The 23,011-nt window shown below is 43.2% G+C and overlaps 1 pseudogene; it reads left to right on the forward strand.

Annotated features, from left to right (window-relative positions):
* Window positions 1-1,692: 1,692 nt before the first annotated feature.
* Window positions 1,693-2,665, forward strand: LOC120709759 (annotated as a pseudogene).
* Window positions 2,666-23,011: the final 20,346 nt, after the last annotated feature.

The raw sequence follows: 23,011 nt of genomic DNA on the forward strand, positions 1-23,011 counted from the left end.
TCCAAATCCAAGCCCAACACCCCTGCCGGTGACACACCCCACAACCCTCATAGCACCTGCCGCCTGCCGGAGAAGCTCCACGATGACCAGCCGCCCTCGGTGAATTCAGGTGCAATAGTGCCACCGACCAGGCCAGGTACCGCCTTCCAGAATGTCTGCTTCATGATTTCTATACCACCGCTCCTCTTCTCCTTGGGAGCTCCTCATCCTCCCAACCTTATTACCTTTGGTTCACCATGTCCCCTCCTTCTCTGCCCCTCTCTGCTGTTCAAGTAGAAAACATCCTGAACTTTCATCTCACCGCACCCCCTCCTTGCATCCCCATTCACGCCTTGGCTTCAGATATCTTTCGATCCAGGTTTGCTAACGCTTACATTGTCGGATTCATCTTCCTCCGTGGTCACTTGCACCTTGCTTCTTTAGCAATCTCTCTGCACCTCTCCCTGAGTGAGTTCATGGCACAAGAACTTTTCAAACCGAAGCAACGCTTTGATTTCTGCCCCACCTGCCGGTGGGTCCGTGTTTAATACTGCGTTGTCCCCTCTTGATAGCCTTTCGGTGTCTGTCTCCGCTATGCTGACTACTCCCAATCTTGGGACAGGCTGCACGTTGGCCAAGAGATCCACATATCTCCTCGTTCTCTCTAGGCCTGGCGCCGTGTCTCTTTCCTCTCTGCTCCCTCTCCCACCGCACCCTACATCTCACGTCATGCAGGACGACGAGGTGACCGCAGCGCCTGACCTCGAGCCGGCTGCCGGCTAAACTCAGGCGGGTCAATTGAATTCGTCCACCAAATCCTTCCTCCAAGAGACTTTATCACCCCCCGATCCTCCCCGCCCCTTCGTCCATTGCCAGCTTTGTCCCCACCTAAGTCTGGTTGCTTTCGTTGCCTCGCCTCCAATCACCAAGTCCACGCCTGCCGCGACCCAGTTCGGTGTCGTGTAAGAGCATCTCCATTAGACTACCTATCCCTCTCCCCAATACCAAAAACTGTCTTTTTGGCAATGGGAAGTGCTACAGTTGACTACCAATCCCATCACCAATACCAAATTTTTTTTGGCAATTGCCAAAAACACAGCTCTTCCACCCCAAATAGAGGGGAGACACACCTCTCCTTTATCCACCGTTGCTTTCAGCGTGAGGACTTTTCCCCGTCGCGCGCTGTGCGTCGCCTTCCTCCATCCTAGCGCCGCCACTCACCACTCCGTCCAGGCTCGGCTCTGGACCTGGCCGGGAGGGGCGACCGCCTAGGGCCCACGGCCAAGGGGGCCCAAAATCAAATATGTATACACCATCGATACACATGAGTAGTAGAGGCCCGGCAGGCCAGCAAGCTGCAGGGCTGGATCGCTCGGCTCGGCAGTCTATACATGGAAAAGAACTGAAGCGTCCCATCGTCCGTCGTCGCCGTCGGCTTCGCATCGCAAACGCGCTCCTGCCCTTTTTTTTTGGCCTTCGCCGCCGCCACCCATCCGCCCGGTGTCCTGCAACTCGTGTTTGGTGATCGCCTGGCCGCCTGCTGGCTGCTGCCGACCTGCTTCAGTCTGCAAGGCTGCAATCAGCAACAGCACATCGGTGAGTAACTAATCCATTAATCCAATAATCTATTACTTCGTGACTATGTTAGATACTTAGATTTCTAGATTTAAACTTCTAATTTCACTGTTTATTTTCCTTTATAATTTAGGTGTTAGAATGTTACCTAAGAAGCATTTGTCGGGATCTCAGAAAAGAAAAAAAAGAAAACAAGATGATTGGCTCATTGAATCACAAAGGGGTGCTTTGCGCAAGTTCTTTCAACCTTCAAGTAATGCTGATTTAAATGAAGATCAAGTGCAAGAACCCGATGAAATGCAGGAAAATGATCATAATTTAAATGCAGAAGTTCAGGCCAATGAAAATATTGGAGGGGACAGTATGCCGGAGGAAAATTTGCAGCCCTCGTCTGATCATGAAAATCTAGATGAAGATGAACAAGAAGATTATCTTTTACCCATCTATGATCCTAGAACAAGGGATAATCTTGACAATAGAAAGAGAGATATATTAATTGAGAAAGGGCATATATTAATTGAGAAAGGGCCTATCAGAGAATTGAATTTGGAGTTTCCTAAGGATGATATTGGTAGACACTTCTCATATGCTTACTACTCTAGAAAGTTAGCTAATGATGAGGTTGTTGATAGAAAGTGGTTGGTTTACTCTAAACATGTGGGCAAAGTTTATTATTTTTGTTGCAAGTTGTTCAAGTCAAATCAGAGTAAGTCTTTTTTAGCATCTGATGGATTGAATGATTGGAAGCGTCTTGGTGAGAGACTCAAAGAACATGAGAATAGTGTTGAGCATTTAACAAACATGAATACGTGGAATGAAGTCAGATTGAGGTTAAGCAAAAATAAGACAATTGATGATGATATGCAACAAGCAATTGCAAACGAAAAAAGTGCGTTGGAGACAGATTTTGGTAAGAATAGTTTCTGCTGTGAAGTTTCTTGCCAAACATAATTTGGCCTTACGAGGATCAAATGAGAAGCTTTATAAGGATAATAATGGTAATTTTTTGGGCACAGTTGAAATGATTGCTGAGTTTGATCCTGTGATGCAAAAACACATTAGGCACAAGATACTATTATTAATGATTTTGCATCAAGAAATGCCCAGATGAGCTTTTTCATGAAGGAGAAGGACTGAGGTATTATTATTTATGAAGTATTTGAGGCAATTATACTAGTTTTTTGCTGTTTATTTAGTTTGTACTATCAATAATGTTCATCAAAAATTAAATATATATCATTAGTACTACTATCTTTTATTTATCATTTAACAAGTAAAAAAATATATAGCCTAAAGGGCCCCAGCGTCTGGTTCGCTCTAGGGCCCTCGAAATCATAGAGCCGGCCCTGACTCCGTCCAAGCGCCGCCGCTCGTCTCGCTCCTTCCCGGTGCTGCACCATACACTAGATCGAGAGCCTGCTCACCTGAATCGACCTCTTCTGAAGCGAAATCGATCTTCTTGTGCTTGCGCTTGTTTCTCTCTACGTCTCTCGGCGGATAGCGGAAGAGAACCAACTCCTCGCCGTCGGGGCTGGGGCTCAATCCCCTAGGCCTTGGCTGCAGCCAGTGCTCATCGGATCAGTTGTCGAGGACACATCCCGCTCATCGATTTGCACATGAAAGTGCGGGTAGGAAGATGTACAGGGAGACCACGCTCGCCGGATTGCTAGAGGCGGTAGAGGAATCAGACCTCCATCAATCGCCTTGGACCCAGCGCCCCTGATCTCCCTCCCAAGCAGTATGAGGAAAGGTATATACTCCCTCCATTCACTTATGATAGATATATTACCAAAATTGAAAAATTCATATATAATCGATATATTTAGGCTCCACCTCGAGTTTCCACGACGCCGTCTGTTCCGCTTCGTCTCCGCAATAACTCCGGCGCCTCGAATGAAGAGACAACGGTGTCATCCCTCCGCTTTGGCTCCGTGATGTTTAAAATCAGTTGCCCACATCCCTCCAGACCCATTCAGGAGTGCACCGGTGACTCGCGGCCGTCGCTGCCGCTGCCGTCGTCCCCGCCGCCGCTGCCGCCGCCGTCCACGCCGCCGTTGCCTCGCCCGCACGACACCCATAAGCCATGGAAAACTTGGACAGCTGCGAGCACCATGATGCTGAAGAGGTCATCTACGAGCCCGACAACGTTCATGTCGTGCTCGAGGCTACAAGAAGGCAGGGGAAAAGTTGCAGACTGCTTCTAATCCATGGTGGAGTATTTATAGATGCATTGGTCAAGTTTTGAAGGGAAGCCCGGGCATTAGGGCGCGTGTTTTCATCTTGCGATGCCAAAAAAATCAAACGGAGAGGAGAAGGATTTGGCGCGGGTGGAAGAGAAAAAATAGGCGGAAGACATAAATTGGAAGCCTAGGCATAGGGCGCGTCGTTTTGATCGGGAGATGGCAAAAAAATTGAGCTGCGGAGGAAAGGAATTGGCGCCGACAAGGAAAAAACATGGCGCGCAGAAAAACTTTTTGGCGTGGAAGAGAATTGGCGGCAGCAGAGTCCGTTCGTTGGCAGCAGCGTTCGTTAGCGGCAGCAGTCTGTTGGTTTTCACGGTGGGCTGCAGAAACGAGGAGTCCTTGGTTTTGAATGTGGGCTGAGATGGCTAATGTGATTAATTAGATTGATAAGCACACTTGGTGTCCTTGGTCATTGTGCCATGTGCAAATATATCTATCATAAGTGAATGGAGGGAGTAAATTAGATGCCTCTACACAGATCTGCTTAATGAATGTGATTTGGAGTCCGTGGATTTGATTTCGAGAATATCTTGTTTCTTTGCTTGGTTGACGTGCTGAGCTAGAGTCAACTGCACATGAACAAAAAAGAGACTGGAATTGCAGGTGGGCTCACTGAGGAGCAAAAGAAAAAAATAGAGAAATGGGCTGCATGTGGGCTACTTTGGATGTGGTGCGGTTCAGTTACAAAATATGAGTAATGAGATACTGGTAATCTGCCGAAGGAGATGAACAAAAACGTCAATACCAATATTAGGACATCACCCTATATAGATGTTTAGGAGATGTGTTTTTGGTAGTCCGCTGAAGATGCTCTAACATCTCAAAAATTCACTAAGATAAATCACTCGCAAAAATAATTTTCAAAATCTTTTTCGTCGTTGAGCTCAAATTGTTTCAAAATCTTTTTCCGTCCGAGCTCGTAATCTCCCAAAATCATCTTCCGGCGATCCGTCGTCCCGACACCCGTACCAATCATCATCCCGTCTCTCTTTTCTTCCTCGTTCCACGGGCATCGCTTCCCGCTGAAGCCGCGGCACGCGCTCGCGACTGTCGTCGCGAATCCTGCCGGTGCCCCCCTATCTCTCTCTCTCACTTTTCCTCTCTTTTTCTTTTTCCCTTCTCCTTCTTCCTCCCTCTCCTTCCCCACGCTGAGCAGGGCACCACGCACAGCTCGACGCCGTCGGCCACCACCCCACTTGCGGCCTCCCTTTGCTCGCCCGTCCCATTTCACTATGCCGCTGTGCCCCATTGCCACCTCGTCACATGCGCTCGCCCGCGAGCAGTGCCGGCCGCACACACATGGAGCCCCACCATTGGCCGCCTCCCCCTCCACTTGTAGCCGCTCCTCCATCCTCTCGTCCTCTCGCCGTCGCGTCCACGCCACAGCACCGCAAGGCGACGCCGGCAAGTGGCCGAGCCGCCCCCACTGCCATTAATGCGCTGCAGAGCTGCCTCCCGCCGACCACCACCGCGGCCCCCTCCTCCTCGCCCCCGCCTTGGCCTATAAATAGGCAACTCTCGCAGCTCTCCACCTCCAACACCTCAACCCCCACCGCTAGCCCCTCCCTCGCCTCGCAGTGCCGCCGCCCAGAGCTCCTCTGCTCGCCTCCGCCGGCCGCCGTCGCGCTGCCTCCTCGCTCCGCAATAGCTCGAGGTGAGGAGGGGAATCGAAATCCCTCGCCCCCCTCTCTGTTTTCCCCCTCTCCCCTCCCGCCGCTGTGGCCTAGGTCGCCGGAATCGGCGCCGCCGGAACCATCTTCCCCCTCCCCAGTTTCTTGTGTCGTGAGGAAGAAGAAGGGCTGTTTTACCAAAAACCTCCTCCCTTCCTCTCTTTTCTGTTAAGAACCCCCCTCTCTCTAGTTCTTTTCCAAAGGAGCCATCCTCTTTTATTTCTTTAGAGAACTAGCCCCTCCACTATGTGAAAACAATTTCAAATAAACCCCTGCTCATTTCTAGAGTAGCCCGAGCATTTCCCAAAATTCTACTCAAGTCCTTTCACTCCTGAGAATATTTACAAATAGGCCCTTGAACCCCTGTTTAGCCCCTAAACCCCTTGTTAACCCATCATTTCATGTGCCAAAAATCCTCCAATTACCCCGAAACTCAACAATGCCATCTCCAATGTTATGGTCTAGCTATGGTGGGTAATGGCTTTGTTGGGATCTGCACCGACACTAAGGTGATCGTGCTGCGGTACCCCACTTGTGGGTAAAGTTGTACACCTATGCAGACTTTAAACCTATTCGAATAGCCGTGCCCACGATATTGGGCGAGTTACGGTTTGGTCAGATAACTAGATTCGAGGATGGATAGTTTCCACGGTGTGAGTTGTTTTTGGAAGGTGTCCGGCAGTTGTACCGTGGCTTACGGCGGATGAGGAGTCCGGTAGCATGAAAACTTGGATCCTTTATGTAGGATCAACCCCACTCATTACTCGGTTACTAAATATTTGGTTTGAGAAAATCCTTTTAAAAAATAAACCCTTGCATGTGTAAAAATCTAGCTTTGTTGCAAATAAATCTCAGCCTTATCCTTGATTTATCCTGTGCATATTCTGTGTTATCCCCCTCCGTGCACTATAAGAAACCATTTAATCCATGATAATTAAATTTCGTCACAAATCACTAAAAAACTGTCATGAAACAGTATTTATGACGATCTCAAATTGTGTCATGTATTGAGCGTCACAGATCACATCTAGTGACGTTCTTTAAAATTTTGTCATAAATTGCTTCATCCATGACGTTTTGAAACCGTCATAGAATGTCCCAGAGCCTCCAAAGCCCAATCCAAACCCATTTTCTATGATGAAAATAAACATCACAAATAGTATAATTTTTTGTCACAGATTCAATTATCATGTCACACATTGATGACATGGAGGATGACATGGCTGCTGATATGTCAATGACGTGAAAAGTAGTGCTAACATAGCAGGTGATGTGGCAATCGAAATGGAGGTGACATGGCGAGTGACATCAGTAGCATAGCCTGGGCCCAATTTAGTGGGCCACCAAATTGGGCCTGGTTTTCAACCCTTTTATTAGAATAGTCATGACAGCCTAGAATACATACCAAAATTGTCAGACCATTTACCATAGCATCAAATCAAATACAATATCTTGTATTTACATTGAGAAGCACCTCAAAATTTACATGCAAGTACATTTATCTTGCATCAAAAGCAACACTAGAAACAAAAACAACAAAAATTCATGCATTTGCCTTCAAAATTCCAATCTCTTCTCACTGTTTGTTCCTTGTTCCATTTCATCCTAACATGAAAAGAGCACATTGCCAAATATTAATCTGAGGACAATATTTGTGATGGAAACTACTGAAACTAGCCGCAATTCACATTGACAAATATTAATCAGAGGGATATTTGTGATGGAAATTACAGATACTAGCACAAACTGGTTCAATTATAACAGTGGAATTAATGCTGTAGACTTAATTCAAATACTATGCTCGACAATTGACACTAGTGATAAAAAATAATCCATTAGGACACCAAATGAGACCTGCTACACACTAGAGTACTGCTACATCTATAAATAATCAGAGCTGTGTTCAATCAAGAAGCATGTGTGACAGGATGAGCATCACAATTAAATTGACCGCAAATCAGTAGCAGTGTACTCTTTTCTTTGTGTTAAAAGCTAAGTGTGGCACTAGGAAATATGTGGCACTCAAATTGATAGAGGTGTTTCAAAGACATTACAATCAAATTGTTGAACTACTGCTCACCTAAAAGTAGAGCCTGAGCTGTTTGCTAGGCTTCTGCACCACACCAAAACAATTACCTGTATCCAAGAGCAGAAGTTGCAGGCACTGCCAGCTAGTTGAAAGCGAACTAGCATCAGGGCAATCTCTAAGACTACCATAAGGGCAATCTCTATGCTCAAAAGAAAAGTTTAATGGCACTAGTTATTTGTGACTATATCGTGTTAATGAATTGACATTGCTAGTGATCTAAACGCTTGCAAAATAAGTTAAAGGACATCAGCAGCACCCTGCAATAGGCAAACACATTATAATTATCACGTGAGCTAACGATTTGTGGGAAAAATAGCTAAGTCAAATGTAGGGGCACAATTATTTCTGAATCGTATGTTCCATATCTACGAATTGCATAGGGAAAAAACTAACTGAAGAAACGTTTGTCTGTACGAATTCCGTAACTATGAATCCCATATTTACTTATCTGATGAAGTCTTCGAGGGAGGCAAGATTGACGATGGGATGGAGGAGGAGTGCCTCCGCGTCAGAGGAGACGGCCTCCGAGACGGAGCGGTGCATCGCCTGCAAACTCATGGTCCAGCGCCGTCTCTGCCTCCGTCGTCCACTACTGCACGCTGCAGTCGCTGATCGCCTGCGGCTCCGTCAGGGGCTCCGCGTGCCGGACGGCTACCTGTGGAGCATATGCGTGCATGGTGGCTAATCAGTTCATCCTCTCTCTCTCGACAACCCAGGCCTCCAAGCTCCAAGCTCCAGGGTGAGAGATGGAAGCCGATTAGGGAAGGAACGGCCATCAGACCGGCCGGCACCGCTGCACGAGGCGCATGAGCGATGGTGGCGGGCCCGCCACAGGCCACGCAGGGCACCTGACCAGGCGCGACGCGACGCCATGAGGTGGGGCACCGGGAGGCAGGCGTGCCGACACAGATCAGAGGGCGACAGCGGCAAGATCTGAGAAGAGGGATGGGAATGGACAGCTCACCTGGGGCGATGGACTTGAGGGACAGGGGGCACTGGGCAGTTGCAGCTGCAAGGTGTCGCGCGCACAGCCCGGATGCAGAGAAGTGCTCCGCAGGAGAGCAGCCGCCAGCGAAGGACGCCAACTGGCTAGAGGAGGATTTGGGACGGGAGGCTGAGTGGAGGGAGAGAGGGGAATGGATCTGCGGAGGCCGCGGGGGGATGGGAGGTGCTAGGGTTCCCGAGACAGCTTTTATAGCATGGGGATGTGATGAGATTCGTCCGATTGGCGATGGACGGTCAGTAATTATTGGACTATTTGGGCTGAAATGGGTCTACTTCATTTCTTCCCTGCTTAATATTTTTCATTTTCCTTTTCATTTTGTTACACCATTGTGAAGTAATATATAAAAATAATAATCTTATGCACACCAATGTATTTTTATATGTACTAGACTCTATATAAGTTTTCTTGAACAAGTTTCAATAATTTTAAAACTCTTTTACTATTTTTAATAGTTTAAATGAATTCTACAAGTTTATTGAAAGTAATTACGCATTGAACTATATGTATCTCAAATAATATCCGAAAAATCCCTCAAAAATATATTTTAAGTTTCTCTGTTCTATTATAGCTCATATCTTGAAAATAGTTCAAACTTCGAAATGTTTACTAGGGATAAGTCAAACTTCTACTTGCAACCTTATTATAAAATAATAATAATAATAATGTCTAAAACTTCTCTAAAAAATTCTATAAATTGTCATAGAACCATTTTATGATTGTATAATCATGACATAATTTTTTTTAAAATTTTATGATGTTTGAAGTATACATTGTTCATAATGGATACATCTCTCACACAATATCCTGTAATTCAAGTCAAAACTTTGAGATTTGAATACCTCATCATATTTTTGAACTCTTATGCACCTCAAATTTGGACACAACCTTATTTTCACCATAACATTAGAAAATATGAACTTACATTACCAATTTTTATGAAAAAACATATTTTTTCTACTTTCAATTTAGGTTTTTCTACTTTCAATTTAGGTGGTAGAAAACAAGCTGTATGAAAAAGATCCAGGAAATAGTAATTAACATTAAAAAATTCCTATTAAATGAAAGATCATGATTTTAGAAAAATTTAGAAAAAAGAATCATCAAATTTGGAGTTCTTATGAGGGAGAAATACCAATTATAATATTTAATTCCAGATTAAAAAGAAAATATGAATCACACCTCTGTTCTTCATTATAGACTACGTTACAAAAATAGTATATATAAAATTTATTACCCACCATCATCACAAACGAAGCCCTGGCGCGCTGATAGGTGCCCGTTTCTCAACTCCGTGAACCGGGTTCGAATCCCCGTCACCCAATGCATCTCTTTTTTTTTCTCCGAATTACAATAAGGGATACTTGTATAAAAAGAGCAATACCAGTTATTGTCATAGCAAAAGGAGTAGCGTAGTTGGTTGAGGTTTTGCGCATGTTATGCTGAAGACCACGGCTCGATTCCCTGTTGCCTCACTTATTTTTTAATTTCTCCAAATTAAAGCACAAATGTTAGTATATAAAGCGTAATACCAATGCCATCAACTAAAGAAGTTGTAGTACAGTGGTATGGCGCCATAGTTTTGAGGTTCGAATGCTTCGTACCCTTTTTTTTTCCAAATTTTTATTGTTATTTATTTTTGGTGAGCAGCTATTTGGTCGAGTAGTGTAGTGGTAAGGCGCGAGTTCCTCTTCCCTGACATCGCGGTTCGAACCCCATCGTCCCCTCTTTTTTTGGGCAGAGGGCAGCGGGTCCCCTCTTTTTTTGGGCAGAGGGCAGCGGGTGACCCGGTGAGTCGAGCAAAAAAATAAAAATAAAAAGCATCTAAAATCAGTTTTGAGCTAAAATTATATTATAAAAGACCTAAAACCAGTTTTGAGCACAAAAGGTTGTGTTGTGTGGTGGTATGTCTCGAACATCTCTAGTTTAAGGTCTCTTGTTCCAACCCGAGAGGAGCACCTTTTGTGCTTCATTTTCTTTTTCTTTTTCTATTTTTGTTTCCTCCCCTTGTGCTATACATGATAATAATTCTACATTAATTATTTGCGACTATTGGCGCTCATTTAGTACCCATTTTATCCCTTATTTATCCTTGATAATGGCATGAATAATATCAAAATCACTAACCGTCATAACCCCGGCCTAATTATTGGTCATTTTCACATTTGTACATATATTTTGGAGGAATTTTGTTTTTGCAGGTTTTTGGCCTATTTAGGAGCATGAAATGACGAGGCCCGTGATCGAGCGCTAACACGGAGAAAGATGAAGGCCAAAGCCCAAAGGAAGGACCAAAGCCCATGTTGATTCGAAGCCCATTCATACACATCCATCCTCCAAGAGAGCCCAAAGGACCAAGGCCACGAAGATGAGATCAAGATACTTCGGGATTAAGCAAAGCAAATGAAGATTTAAGGAAGGATTCCCTATCCTATCCTTTCCTCGAAGATATCTCCAAGACAACGACGTCCAAAGAGGTGCAATCGTGAAGGACATAAACTCTAGAAGATGCGAGGAGTTTACACGCGAAAGATGATACCGAGGCGGGCCCGAAAGAGGGTAGGCCGGTCGGCCTAGGCCCATGAGCCGGCCGGCCTAGCCCGTTTCTGAGGCGGTTCGACCTCCCCTTCGACCGGTGGCTTCCTCGGCTCATAAATAGCTCGCACCTTATTCAACTCGTGGCATCCATCCACCCAGAACTCGACGAAAACATAGGGCCAAGACCGGAGGGAGACGACGGCCGCCGCAAGTCTTCAAAGTTTTCTAGGAGATGGCTTAGGCCGCCCCTAGCCGCCATGGCCTCCCTGCGTGGTTGTGGCATGGCGGAGTTCATGAGCTAGTTGGATTCATCAATGGTGTGCACACGGCGGTGATGATCCAAACACATCTATTATGTGAGTAATGATAATCATGTCTTCCGAATCTATTAGCGATCATGTCTCTCCTTTTTTATTTCATTCTTGCCTTGGGTGCGCTTATTCCTAGATCTATTCTCGAGATAGATTGCATGGGGTGTTCTTATAGCTATGGTGGCTAGGAGTTCATACCAGATCTACCCAAGGGGGTTCGACACGTCTAGCATGCTTCGGGGTGCTTTTGTCCAAAGGGAGCGTCGTGACAGGGCGTGGCCTGAGTAGGGGGGTTCCCGAGGGGTTGGATTAGAGGTTTTGATTTAAAGATACCATTGATTAAGATGCATGATTTATTTGCTCGTTAGCTTGAACTTCAACTAGATGACGCTAGGCCTAGTCATGTCTTTGGTTTTGCTATGGTTACGCCTATGTTCATGGATGAGATCAACCTTTACACAACACTCATATCTATCAAAGATTTACCCTATATGTGCAATTCATGCTTCATGTTAGGTGTTGACGTTCCTTAGCTTCCCAATTTATATACCGCAAGCGCACAGAATCGTGTAGCTTTTCCCTTAGAGTATTCCCCCAAGATTTATCAATCTGTGGATCGACAAAGAACTACCTAAGGTTTTCCATCTAATCTAACGGATCTATCCTAACATGAAGCATGAATTGCACATATAGAGTAACATTTAATAGATGAGTGTTGTGTAAAGGTTGATCTCATCCATGAACATAGGCCTAACCATAGCAAAACCAAAGACATGACTAGGCCTATTGTCATCTAGTTGTAGTTCAAGCTAACGAGCAAATAAATCATGCATCTCAATCAATGGCATCTTTAAACCCAAAATCTCCAATCCGATCCTTCGATACCCCCATCTACTTTAAGAACCGCCCTGTCACGACACCCCCCTTTGGACTAAAGCACCCTGAAGCAAGTCGAACCCCCTTTGATAGTTCCGCCATGAACCTCTAGCCACCATGACTACAAGATTATGCTAAGTGATCTATCTCGATAATAGATCTAGGATGAAGCAAACCCAAAGAAAAGAACGAAATCGAAAGAGAGAACATGGTCGCTAAAAGATTCGGAAGACATGATTATCATTACTCACATAATAGATTCGATTGGATCGTCACCACCGAGTACATACCATTGACGACTCCAACTAGCTCATGAACTCCACCATGGCACAACCACACAGGGAGGCCATGGCAGCTAGGGGCGGCCTAAGCCATCTCCTAGACAACTTCGAAGACTTGCGGCAGCCGTCGTCTCCCTCCGGTCTTGGCCCTAGGTTTTCGTCGAGTTCTGGGTGGATGGATGCCACGAGTTGAATAAGGTGCGAGCTATTTATGAGCCGAGGAAGCCACCGGTCGAAGGAGAGGCCGAACCGCCTCGAAAACGGGCTAGGCCGGCCGGCTCATGGGCCTAGGCTGGCCGGCCTACCCTCTTTCGGGCCCGCCTCGGTCTCATCTTTTGCGTGTAGACTCCTCACATCTTCTAGAGTTTATGTCCTTCACGATTGCACCTCTTTGGACGTCATTATCTTGGAGATATCTTCGAGGAAAGGATAGGATAGGGAATCCTTCCATAAATCTTCATTTGCTTTGCTTAATCCCGAAGTATCTTGATCTCATCTTCGTGGGCTCGGTCCTTTGGGCTCTCTTGGAGGATGGATGTGCATGAATGGGCTTCGAATCAACATGGGCTTTGGTCCTTCCTTTGGGTTTTGGCCTTCGCCTTTCTTCGTGTTGGCGCTCAATCACGGACCTCGTCATTTCATGCTTCAAAATAGGCCAAAAACCTACAAAAACAAAGTTCCTCTAAAATATATGTGCAAGTGTGAAAATGACCAATAATTAGGCCGGGGTTAGGACGGTTAGTGATTTTGATATTAAATTCATGCCATTATCAAGGATAAATAAGGGATAAAATGGGTACTTAAGGAGCACCAAGATTCCCCCATGCTTAAACCTTGCTCGTCCTCGAGTAAGTCCAGGAGCTTTGCTTATAAAGAAATCAGCGTTGCCCCTCAATGTCCTCTCTACACATAGTCATACATAACAAGACATATTGCTCTCTCAAGTATTTAGCATTTAAGTTCATGTTGTGACCGGCTACTTTTTTATTATGGAAGATAGACTAGCAATTAAAGAACAAGCCACAATAATAAATAAATGTCATGCTCTCAAACTTAAGCGAACTTCAAACCTTTACCTTGTTTCATTGTGAAGAGTTTTCAAAAGAATGCATATCAAACATAAGTGAGGTTCTCTTGCAAACGATCATGGAAACACTCATTTCATCAAGTCGCTCAAGCCTACATTAGATTGTCTTCAACCTATTCTACTCATATATAAAAGTGGAAGGCATATGTGCAGCTTGGTAGGTAAAAACAATCCTAGCAAAACATTATACTTGAAATATTATCAAACTAAGAGAGAGATCTAATGGAATTACCGAGACTAGTCAAAAAGGCCATTGGAGAATAATGTTGGAGAGGGAGAAAGATGAAACACACACATTTAGATAGGTGGACATGTGCAAGTGGCAAATGGATGATCCCGAGACACAAATGAAGTTCTCGTTATCGGAATCCACATGGTTGGAAGATTTGAGTATGGAATAATTCTTCAAAGTAACTTGGAAAATTAATGAAGCCAAAAAGAGCTAAGGAGCATTTTATTCTTCTCTTTTTATTCTTTCATTTTTCTTTTCTTTTCTCCTTTTTTTCATTTTTCTATTTTTCTCTTTTTTTTCTTTTTTTCTTTTTTTTTGCTCCTTAGAACTTTTGATAACATAGAATGCTTACCCAGCCATCCCCCCATGCTTGAACGAATGCTCGTCCTCGAGTATGAATAGTGGGAGAACTAACTAGCTAGGGTAAGTATCTTAAATTCACCTTCTTCTTCGTAGAACCTCTTGAATCTCCGGGGAGCCTTGTCTCTCAAAACTTTTCTTTATATGGTGCCCTTGATTCTTTTGATTCCGTCGAAATGATAATCCATACTCAAATTGGGTTGTGGTCAAGGAGGTAATCACAAAAAGATATTTTTGGTTTAGGGTGGATATCCAGCGTGGTTTGCAAAATTCGCGAAGTAGAAACTCACAATGCATGGATAAATAGGCTAGCAGAAAGAAGGTTAAACAAAAAAAAACGGAATGACCAGCTTCTTAGTCTCATACCAAAGAAATCAATCTTAATCCAACTCATCAAAATATAAGTTTGCAATCTAAAGATTTCATCATGAAAGAATATGTATGTATAGGCTTCGGTAGGTAGAACTTTGCAAGAGATTCACAAATGTAGATAGCATATGAGTTAAGTTTTCAAATTAAACAACACAAGGTGTAAGGTCATCGGTAGATTTAAATCAAAGAGCAACATAGAATATGTGGGTCTAGAATTTAGTCATTTAACCTCCACAAATAAAAGAGCAGGTATTTAATCATTTTAATTCCATTTAATTGAGAGCAAATGGTCAAGTCATATACAACATAGTGTAGGTAAAATAAAGCAGCAACTTTCATCATTTTTTCATAAGCATAAGGCATTGCCAAAATTTATCAATGTGGTGAGCACAAAGTGGTGGTGGTTATCATTCATTGAAAACAAAAACAAATCTAGGTTGTACTCCTAGTAGCCATGTTTTTATAGGGAGAGATATATAAAGGTTGCATCTATGGTTGAAGGCATATATGTACAAGCATTTAGAAAAAGAAAAAGAGGGAGTTGAGGAAGAATTACCGTCCTTCTCGATGCTCGTAATGAAGTGTAGCGCGGCCTCCCCCATACTTATGCATTGTGCTAAGCATGGAAGAAGAATCATGAGCATCTTACGGCAACCGTGATTATCTTACTCCATGAGATCTTTCTTCCTTGTCCACGAAATCCTCCCCCATGCTTAGCATGATGCTAGGCGTGGAAGGAGAAGATTGACCATCTTGCAATTCTTGAAGTCCTTCCCTCATGTGTATGAATATCATCTTCAATGTATCTTCACCTTTGTTGCCTCAATTTTCTTCAACTTTTTCTTGTACTAAGTCATGGTCCCAATCGTTGCTTCACATCGTCGTCGCCGCCTTCAATTCCTCGTTGTCCCATTACTGCCTCAACTTCATGAATTTTTCTTTTAATTTCCAGAACATAACATGTACTGAAACATTGCCCCATTGCAAAGTGCACGAATTTTCCTTTCCAACGAGTCCTCATTCGCCCAAAATTGATTCCGAACAAGAGAGTTATGTCCATTTTATCCCAGCGCTGCAATCTGTCCCGAATTTCAGAATGCGCAATGTCCAATGTTCTTGCCATATCTCCTTGTACGGGTCTTCAAATTCATTGATCTTGGATGCGTTGGAACGGGAATTTCATGGAGCTTCTGAATATCAACTTTTTCTTCCTTGTACGTCTCTGTACATGTGCAAAATTTGATGAAAACAGCGGGGCTTGCTCTCGAACTTTGGAGATGTTGACGAATTTGATTTCATGTTTGATCATGAATTCATGGGAACACTCTGTCATGCTTGCAAAACAATCAAGTGCACATACTACCCCCGGGGTCATGGTCGGGAGTAGAGACAAAAGCCAACAAACCAAGTATCCCTAGACTCAACTTGTGGCATGAACAATGGAATGGATGCAAAGTGCAAATGCAAAGTTAGCAAAAACAAGTGTTAGCAAGGTTGAAAGGACCTTTTGATGTTATTCCGCAACTAGCTTATTCAAAAACAATTGCTAAGAGTGACAAAAAGCCTTCGCGACACTTCATAAGAAGTGAGGCTTTTGTCAATGAAAAGGTTATTTATCGAAAAGGACCAAGCAACCGAGCTAACAATGTTTTTAGAAGTATGTTTATGGGTTTCCTATATTTTTTTGGTTTGAAACAAAAATTTTGAAGAGAGAGTGTTGGGTATAGAATTTCTATCTAAGGTGGTTTTAAAAAAAAAACTAGAGAGAAACAAAAGTTAGATTTTTTTTGAAAGAAAAACATAACCTATGGTTTTAGGATTGCTCTATGAGTGGTTTTCCTAAGGGTTTTAGGATCTCAAAAGCGAGGCTAGTCAATGTTTTTAGAAAAAAGTTTTTTTTAAAATGCAACATGCAATGCAATACAAGGGTGAGACGAACAACATGGTATGTAATGCAACACGGGGTGGGTGAACAAAATGATATGACATGATGAGGTGGTCTAAAACAAAACAAAAAGTTAGCCTAAGTTAACTAGCCACAAGTTTAGAAACAAAGGGTGGTGCAACACTTCATATTTCCCTCTAAAAGGACACAAATAAAAAGACTCTAAACACTAATAGGCACACAAAAAGATCTACAAGTTCCCAAGATCAAATAACAAAGTGCTCCCTCAATAACATTTAGAATGAACAACATGAAGTTGTGATTTTTGTTAGAGCAATGGTACAATGTTACTTGATATTCTGATTAAAGAGTGCAATGTAGACGGTCATATTAATATATATAAAATAAAAGATCGGATTGCCTCCCGCAAAGCGCTTCATTTAAAGTGATAGAGCTCGACTTTCTTACCTTCAAATTGATGAGAAGCCATGGTCCTTCAAGCAAGAGGTGAAGTTGTTCCATGCAGCTCTTATTCCACTTTCCATGTTGGACATGATCAATCACGTTTAATGGAAAATTTGTCCAATCGTCTCTCACATCATCGTCACCTCCTTCTTTGTTGTTCTTCGTCGCTACTTTTCTTTTTACGGATTTTCCTCTCTGTCCAGATTGGGAGTTGCGCCAACCAATTGATCCAATGCAAGGTGTATGGAATCTTCTTTCCAACAAGTCTTCATTTGCCCAAAACGCATTCCAATTGAGGGAGTTATACCCCATTTCCCCGTCACTGCAATCTGTCCCGTGCTGATTTCAGCACGAGCATCTCCGATATTTGAGACTTAGCTCCTCCCGTGGGTCTTCAATTGTATCTATCATGGATGTGTTGAATTGAGGACTTTGATGGAGATCCTGAATATTCAACTTTCTTGTATTGTAAATCTCTGGACTTGTGCACAAAATTGATGAGGCTTAGCGACGTCCGTTCTTGAAACATGAAGATGTTGATGATGGTGTTCAAAATTTTGGGCACGGTTTTCCTCCTCATCATTTGAGTTTCATGTCCGGCATGGTTAGTGAAATTCAGGGCTTCTCCCGACATGTGCTCTTTTAGGGTCAAGAGCTTGACCAAGCGCAAAGCAAGATCGAGATTTGCAATTATTTGTAAACATATACAACATAATCACATCCTCAATTAAATTTCATCAACAAGGCATGGTGTAATTAAATACAGCATGTGTTCCTTGCATAGCGCGGAGCTCATTATTAGGCAAAGGTTCTTTAAGCATGAAATCAACATTCTCAAGAAACTCTAGCCTATCATCATGAAAAGAACAAGGCATAGAATTTAAACTTTCATTCCGACTATCGGTTCGAGCATGAGATTTTTAAAGATTATCAACAAAACCAATAGAAGCTTGAGAATTCAATGTATACCTTAGCCTCAGAGCTTTTTCATACTCATTGGAGTCGAGGTGCTTTGTGTGAGATGTCATCTTGATGCACTCTTCGTGGTCCGTCGTGGTTTGCTTGTCACGTCTCCATGTGTTGAATGTTGCGCTCTTGTAATCCGTCGTGGTTTGTTTGCAATATCTTCGTTTGTCGAAGGTCGACCGCTTGTGCCTTCATTTGCCAATGTCATTGGGGTTCTTCCTCTGCTCCAAGCCTCTGAATTTTATCATGTACGCTTGATGAAAGCATCGCCCAAGCTCCCCTTCATTGTTGTCATCGTCATCTTCTCTATCTTGTTCTTATCGCGTTGCTCCTACCTCTTCTTCATGGAATCTCTCCTGTATACTCAACAGAACATATATTAAAATATAGATCTATTGAAATTTTTATGAAATTACCTTTCCAACGAGTGGTCATTGATCTTAAACTGAGTCCAAACGAGGGAGTTATGCCCGTTTCACTTTTGGCGCTGCGTGCTGTCCAGAAATTTTCAGAGTGCACAACCTTCAACGTTTTGGCCATACCCGCTTGTAGGAATCTCCGATTGACTTGGTTCTTGATTTGTTGGAACGGGAACTTTGTGGATCTTTTGAATATCCAAAAATATGCTGCTATTTTCTTCTGAGGTCGAGCTGGACATTGATGAGAACAATATCTTCTTGTGAATTCATCCGAAAATGTCAATGATCTCGATCATGTAGTCTTTGGAGCGTAGTGTCATGCGTCCCTAGGCTTCAAGGTCATCACCATTGATTACCAGCATATCAAGGCTTCAATGATGTGTCTTCTCCATTGTTCTTGCTTTACCGAAGGTGCCGGGATTGGAAGATGCTCCTGTGCTTCGTGTTGATGATCCGAACGGTTTCGTTCCTTGATAGCATCACTCGATTAGAAGTATATCGAGCATCCCACTGGAGAAGATTGGTGGTGTCGTGGTTCTTCTAATCTTGTTACCTCCAGCTTTGGTCAACTTTAAATCATCATCTTTTGCGTACACAGCCTTCCAATCATCCTTTGACATCGTCATCACCTTCTTCGTCGGTTGCTACAGCCTCTGTCCTCGTTGAATTCCCCTTCATCCAGTGCAGAACATGTACCAAACTTCTGCTCCATTGCAAGGTGCATCTAATTATATTTCCAACAAATGGTCATTCGCCCCAATTGGACTCCGGATAAAGAAGTTATGCTTGTTTTATTACGGCACTGCAATCTGTCCAGAGGGATTTCAGAACGCACAGCGTTGAAAGATTTTACCATAACTCTTCACACCGATCTCTAGAGTTGACGGTTCTTGATCCGTTGGAAAGAAGACTTGATAGAGCTTCAAAATAATCTATTATTTGCTCATGGTGCTTCTCTGATCTTGGATGAAAAACTCATCACAACAGTAACACTTCATAGATGATGATGATCGCACAATTTTCTTCGCGGGCATGCTTCATACCTATTGCTTGAACAAACAATTCTTCCCAAAAACATTAGTCTTTAAAATTAATTGACACGGCGGCGTACCTTATTTATCATCTTTTGCTTTGGGGAGTGGGGACTCGATAGCGGATGCTGGGCCACTAACAAAAGTTAGCACCTACCACTAAGGAGCGAATCTTGATGTTGTTGCCGTCATGTCGATGTGGACGTTGTCGATGTTCCATGTTGAGGCTCCTCGATCATCTTGTTGCCGATTGTTAAAATTTGTTGAAGTGGATTATGGACTTCTCGAAGCCCAAGTTTGGTGTCTAGCTTTTTCCACCTGCTTTCAAGGGCACAAAAAAGAAAACAAGGGTATATGCAATAATAAAAATTAGGGTTAGTCCAAAAAACTAGATAGATCGCCCTAGGGTTCGAGTTGCCGATCCCCGGCAACGGAGCCAGAAAAGCTTGTTGACACTCCTTAGCGCCCCAATTTATATACCGCAAGCGCACGGAATCGTGTAGCTTTTCCCTTAGAGTATTCCCCCAAGATTTATCAATCCGTGGATCGACAAAGAACTACCTAAGGTTTTCCATCTAATCTAACGGATCTATCCTAACATGAAGCATGAATTGCACATATAGAGTAACCTTTAATAGATATGAGTGTTGTGTAAAGGTTGATCTCATCCATGAACATAGGCATAACCATAGCAAAACCAAAGACATGACTAGGCCTATTGTCATCTAGTTGTAGTTCAAGCTAACGAGCAAATAAATCATGCATCTCAATCAATGGCATCTTTAAACACAAAATCTCCAATCCGATCCTTCAATACCCCATCTACTTAAAGCAACGCCCTGTCACGACGCCCCCCTTTGGACGAAAGCACCCTGAAGCAAGTCGAACCCCCTTTGGTAGTTCCGCCATGAACCTCTAGCCACCATGACTACAAGATCATGCTAAGCGATCTATCTCGATAATAGATCTAGGATGAAGCAAACCCAAAGAAAAGAACGAAATCGAAAGAGAGAACATGGTCGCTAAAAGATTCGGAAGACATGATTATCATTACTCACATAATAGATTCGATTGGATCGTCACCACCGAGTACATACCATTGACGACTCCAACTAGCTCATGAACTCCACCATGGCACAACCACGCAGGGAGGCCATGGCGGCTAGGGGCGGCCTAAGCCATCTCCTAGACAACTTCGAAGACTTGCGATGGCCGTCGTCTCCCTCTGGTCTTGGCCCTAGGTTTTCGTCGAGTTCTGGGTGGATGGATGCCCCGAGTTGAATAAGGTGTGAGCTATTTATAAGCTGAAGAAGCCACCGGTCGAAGGGGAGGCCGAACCGCCTCGGAAACGGGCTAGGCCGGCCGGCTCATGGGCCTAGGCCGGCCGGCCTACCCTCTTTCGAGCCCGCCTCGATCTCATCTATCGCGTGTAGACTCCTCACATCTTCTAGAGTTTATGTCCTTCACGATTGCACCCCTTTGGACGTCGTTATCTTGGAGATATCCTCGAGGAAAGGATAGGATAGGGAATCCTTCCTTAAATCTTCATTTGCTTTGCTTAATCCCGAAGTATCTTGATCTCATATTCGTGGGCTCGATCCTTTGGGCTCTCTTGGAGGATGGATGTGCATGAATGGGCTTCGAATCAACATGGGCTTTGGTCCTTCCTTTGGGCTTTGGCCTTCGTCTTTCTTCGTGTTGGCGCTCGATCACGGGCCTCACCATTTCATGCTCCAAAATAGGCCAAAAACCTGCAAAAACAAAATTCCTCCAAAATATATGTGCAAGTGTGAAAATGACCAATAATTAGGCCGGGGTTAGGACGGTTAGTGATTTTGATATTAAATTCATGCCATTATCAAGGATAAACAAGGGATAAAATGGGTACTTAAGGAGCGCCAAAATTTGAGCTCTATGACTTTAAATGAAGCGCTTTGCGGGAGGCAACCCGATCTTTTATTTTATATATATTAATATGACCGTCTATATTGCACCCTTTAATCGGAATATCAAGTAACATTGTACCATTGTTCTAACAAAAACCACAACTTTATGTTGTTCATTCTAAATGTTATTGAGGGAGCACTGTGTTATTTGATCTTGGGAAACTTGTCGACCTTTTTGTGTGCCTATTAGTGTTTTGAGTCTTTTTCTTTGTGTCTTTTTAGAGAGATTTATGAAGCATTGCACCACCTTTTGATTCTAAACTTGTGGCTAGTTAACTTAGGCTAACTTTTTATTTTGTTTTAGACCACCTCATCATGTCATATCATTTTGTTCACTCACTCCGTGTTGCATTGCATACCATGTTGTTCGTCTCACCCTTGCATTGCATTGCATGTTGCATTTTTTTCAAAAAAAAAATTTTTCTCAAAAACATTGACTAGCCTCGCTTTTGAGATCCTAAAACCCTTAGGAAAACCACTCATAGAGCAATCCTAAAACTATAGGTTATGCTTTTCATTCAAAAAAAAAATCTAACTTTTGTTTCTCTCTAGTTTTTTAAAATCACCTTAGATAGAATTTCTATACCCAACACTCTCTCTTCAAAATTTTTGTTTTAAGACAAAATATAGGAAACCCATAAACCTACTTCTAAAACCTTGTTAGCTCGGTTGGTTGGTCCTTTTCGATAAATAACATTTTCATTGACAAAAGCTTCACTTCTTATGAAGTGTCGCGGAGGCTTTTTGTCACTCTTAGCAATTGTTTTTGAATAAGCTAGTTGCGGAACAACATTGAAAGGTCCTTTCAACCTGGCTAACACTTGTTTTTGCTAACTTTGCATTTGCACTTTGCATCCATTCCATTGTTCATGCCCTCATTTTGCTAGCTTGGTCTCAATCTTATTGATGTATGCTTTCCTATCCATGTAATGTCTATCATGATAGCATTTACCTTTTGCAATCTTGTGTAAACGTGGTGTTTAAACTTGTTTGTGGACCTCCATCTTTAAGCTCTTTTGACCAAGATAGCAATCCATTTTGTTCTCATGTTGGTTTAGGTTGATTTATAAGCTTTGCAATGCGCTTTAACTTTCTTGCGTCGTGAAGAATTTTTAACCTTGAAATGAACATGGTGTTTTGACCTCGGTTATATCTTTATGGATATATAGAAAATTAAGCAACCTAGTTGTAAACATGATGTTTAGAACTTGGTGCAAACATTATTATTGTTTATATATCTTCCTTTCATCTGCATTTACACTTGCACACACGTACACTCATCAAATATCGCTAAGCTAGCTATCCCACAAGTTGAGATTCTAGGGATGGTTGGTTTGTTGGCATCTGTCTCTACTCCTGACCGTCACCCCAGGGGTAGTGTGTGCACTTGATTGTTTTGCAGGCAGGACAAAGCGTTCCCATGAATTCGTGATCAAAGAAGAAATCAAATTCGTCAACATCTCCAAAGTTCGAGAGCAAACCCCGCTGTTTTCATCAAATTTTGCACATGGACAGAGACGTACAAGGAAGAAAAAGTTGATATTCAGAAGCTCCATGAAATTCCCATTCCAACGCATCCAAGATCAATGAATTTGAAGACCCGTACAAAGAGATATGGCAAGAACATTGGACGTTGCGCGTTCTGAAATTCGTCGGGACAGATTGCAGCGCTGGGATGAAATG

This window comes from Panicum virgatum, chromosome 5K, assembly GCF_016808335.1.
Source record: "Panicum virgatum strain AP13 chromosome 5K, P.virgatum_v5, whole genome shotgun sequence".
Lineage (NCBI taxonomy): Eukaryota > Viridiplantae > Streptophyta > Magnoliopsida > Poales > Poaceae > Panicum > Panicum virgatum.